The sequence below is a fragment of the Larimichthys crocea genome, chromosome VIII (assembly GCF_000972845.2).
Source record: "Larimichthys crocea isolate SSNF chromosome VIII, L_crocea_2.0, whole genome shotgun sequence".
In the NCBI taxonomy this organism is placed as follows: Eukaryota; Metazoa; Chordata; class Actinopteri; family Sciaenidae; genus Larimichthys; species Larimichthys crocea.
This window is the reverse complement of record NC_040018.1, coordinates 27,424,570-27,428,792: the sequence shown is the minus strand read 5'-3', so window position 1 is coordinate 27,428,792 and position 4,223 is coordinate 27,424,570.

Below are 4,223 nucleotides of genomic sequence, written 5' to 3'. Positions count from 1 at the left end.
GTAAAATCCCTAGGAGGAGTTCGTTCAAACATGACCCCTTGTCAACCAGCCCGAAACACCAAAAATGGCGATTTTCATTCTTAAATATATTAATACTTCCTGTTCATTGTAGCCTATTGGTCCAAGAGACTTTTTTGTAGGTCTTGGCCTGTTCTACAATTCGGTTGAGTTTCATAATTCTGTGTCTAAAACTGTGGCGGGGCTGTTCCAAAGAAAAATTCAAGGGGGCGCTATAGAGCACTTTTGCCCCGCCCTCTAATTTATTATGCAGCCGAATTTCGCAGAATACTGGTCTTAACAACCACAGGAAGTTTCAGACAGCTCTGACAAAGTATATGATAGCCCAACACTTTTGCCTGAAAATCAGCCAAAAAGTAAATGGAGTCTCATTTTTATGGCGATTTTCATTCTTAAATATCTCGCTTCCTGTTCATTATAGCCCATTAGTTCAAGGGACTTTTTTTTTTTAGGTCTTGGCATGTTCTTTATAACAGGAGATGATTGTTGATCTTGCAGTCAATTGGTGTCTGTTCAAAATAAATGAAAAAAAACTTGTCTTTTACATGTGATTTAAAAAAATAAAAAAATTCTGTTTACCGAACCCGTACCGAACCGTGACCCCCATACCGAGGTACGTACCGAACCGTGAATTATGTGTACCGTTACACCCCTATGCATTAGTTACTTCTAGGCTAGACTATTGTAACTCTGTCACACCGCGGTGAGGTCAAGCTGGGTTTTTGTCTTGTCTTGTCACTTCCTGTTTTATTTTGAAAGATAACTCTCCTCTCGTTTCAGGTCACTTGCCCTTCCTCATGTGTCACCGGTCTGATTGTCTTCCCCGCCCTGATCGTTTCCACCTGTTCCCCATTACCCTGTGTATATATTGTCTGCGTCTCCCTTTGTCCTGTGCCGAAGTGTTTCGTCTCCTGTAGCGTTCACCAAAGCCTTAGTTCATAGCCCACAGCCACAGCTTTATTGCTCTAGTGATCTTTTGTTTCTTCCTCGTAAGAGTGATTTTTTGTTGTAATTTCATAGTCTCAGCCATAGCTTTATAGCTCTAGTGTTCTTTTGTTTCCTTCCTCGCAAGAGTGATTTTTTTTTGTTGTATTATCTTAGCCTAGCCCTTTGGTTTCCTAGTGTTTAGCCTAGTGTTTTGTCAGCCTCATAGGAGCGTCCTTAGTTAATGTTTTCATAGCCTTTTGTTTTCTCCTCGTTGTGAGTGATTTTCCGTTCCGTTTTCTTCCGCTTATCCGAGATCGGGTCGCGGGGGCAGCAGCTTCAGCAGGGAAGCCCAGACTTCCCTCTCCCCAGCCACTTCTGCCAACTCTCCCAGGGGGACCCCAAGGCATTCCCAGGCCAGCCGAGAGACATAGTCCCTCCAGCGTGTCCTGGGTCTTCCCCGGGGCCGCCTCCCGGAGGGACGTGCCCGGGGCATCTCACCAGGGAGACGTCCAGGAGGCATCCTCACGAGATGCCCGAGCCACCTCAGCTGGTTCCTCTCGATGCGGAGGAGCAGCGGTTCTACTCTGAGCTCCTCGCAGATGGCCGAGCTTCTCACCCTATCCCTAAGGGAGAGCCCAGCCACCCTGCGAAGGAAGCTCATTTCGGCCGCTTGTATTCGCGATCTTATTCTTTCGTTCACTACCCAAAGCTCGTGACCATAGGTGAGGGTAGGAACGTAGATCGACGTGAGTGATTTTGATTTTGTTAATCTTTGATAAACTTAGTTCAGAGTTTTTTCCTCCTCGGAGTGATTTTTTTGTTTCTCTTAGTTTAGGCCTATTTTTATAGCCTCACTCTTTCGAAGGTTCTTGAAGACCTGAATAAAGCTACGCTCAGCCCAACTCTGCATCTGAGTCCTCATTTGAGTCCCGGCCTGACAAACTCTTTGTTATCAGGCTGCTCTAATAAGTCTTTTAGGATTTTGCAGCTAATTCAGAATGCTGCTGCACATGTTCTGACAGGAACCAACATCAGAGATCACATCTCTCCCATTTTGGTTCTTTGCACTGGCTACCTGTTAAATCTAGAATAGAATGTATTCTCCTTAAATGCGAAGCTCTTCATGATCAGGCACCATCATTGCTAAAAGAGCTCATAGTACCTTACCTTACTATCCCTCTAGAACACTGCGCTCTCAGGATGCTGGGTTCCTTGTGGTTCCTATAGTTTCCAAAAGTAGATTGGGAGCCAGAGCTTTCAGCTATCAGGCTCCTCTTCTGTGGAACAAACTACCATTCTGGATTTAGGAGGCAGACACGGTCAACATTTTTAAGAGTAGACATAAGACTTTCCTTTTCCGATAGAGCTTATAGTTAGGGCTAGCTCAGGTCATCCCTTAGTTATGCTGCTATAGGATTAAACTGCCAGGGAAGTGGTTTTATAATTCATGTAGTCACATCTCTTTACTGAAAACTCCACTCACACCTTCTCTCTCCCTCTCTCGCTCTCCCTCCATCACCACCACCATCTTCTGTGGAGTTTCTGTGCTCTCTCGTCCAGCAGGTTCTCATGGTTTGTGGCAGCTGCTGTGGTCCTGCATGACATCCATGTCATGTCATTATTGTTACCATATCTCCATTACAGTTTATAGTTAAATAATGACTTGCTGCTACTGTGCATCTGTGTCTCTCTCTATCACAGGTTCCACTGCTACTGTAATCATTTTATCATTCATTATAATTGTACAATATGTTTGTGTTGATTTGTTCTGCACACATGACATCCATTGCACGTCTGTCCGCCCTGGGAGAGGGATCCCTCCTCTGTGGCTCTTCCTGAGGTTTCTTCCACCTTTTTAACCTGTTAAAAGGGTTTTTTTGTGGGCAAGTTTTTCTTCACTCGAACCGAGGGTCTAAGGACAGAGGGTGTCACTCCCTGCACAGATTGTAAAGCCCTCACAATGTGTTTTGTGAATTTGGGCTATACAAATAAAATTTGGTTTGATTTGATTCAATGCAGTGAGTTGTTTGCATTTCAATTTTTTATTTAATGTAGATGCTTTAGGGCCTGTTATGCAAATCACATTTTCAAATAGCCAATAAGGGTCAATCATTTATAGATTAATTTTACTTTGACATGATGGTCAGCTTGCAGAATTCCATCAATGTTCAAAAGTGAATATCAGTAAATAGTGTGATAGTCAAAATAGGCTGCAACATTTCATCTAATGTTGTCTAATGCCTAGTTGCCATCAGCAACTAAATTCAATACACTGAACCATAGTATTTCAATGAATGGGAAAGAGAACACACAAATTTGACAAAAAAAATCCAGAAAGATTATTGAAGTGATAAATAACACTTTATTCACACAGAGAAAGAAAGTTGTTTTCAGAAACTGAAAGTTAATTCATCTAATTAGTCTAAATCATAAAATCAGGCAGTTTTCCTGAAACCCTTGCATTGTATACTCACTTGTGCCAACACCACACATTTTGTTCTTTAACACCTTTTGTTTACACAGGCTACATCAGACTTTTACTAAATCTTTACTCCATGCTAGTTTCACATTTACATATACAAATAAAAAGCAGTAGAAAGAGATGGATGAACACCTCACAAGTATTTGTTTTCATTCAATCCACCTCAGTCTTCACTTTCAATGGCATCCTATCAGAGTGAGTCTTCATGAGGTTCTCTGTTAGCCTGGCTACAGTGCTGAAGAGAAACCTGGGGTTGTTCTTTTCTTCTCCTCTATTAATGAAGAGTAATAGGCTGCTCTGGCATTCGGAGAGCCTTCCTGTATGTTTTCAGATTATCTTGCCAGACTAGATGAGATTCTTCCAGTTTAGTGGCCATTTGCGTTCAGATTTACGTGCCTCTTGCTTTAATTTATGAGTCTGCTGGTTATACCATGGTGCTAACCTTCTTTGTTTAATTGTCTTCTTTTTCAGAGGTGCAATAGAGTCTAGAGTTGTCCGTAATGCCTGTAATCTATCAAAAGATGATCTATTTGTGGGTGGCTAAAGGAAGTAGACAAGTCCTCGTTACAGTTAGACATGGCATTGAATTAAATGCTGAAGGAATCACTTCCTTAAATTTGGCTACAGCACTATCAGTAAAACATCTGCTGTAGAAGCTTCTACACAAGGCTTATAGTCCGGTAGTATGAACTCAAAGGTTATTAAGAAATGTTCGACAGAAGAGGTTCTGTGGGAAGACTATTAGATGATCAATTTCAATGCCATATGAGAGAACAAGATCAAGAGTGTGGTTCAG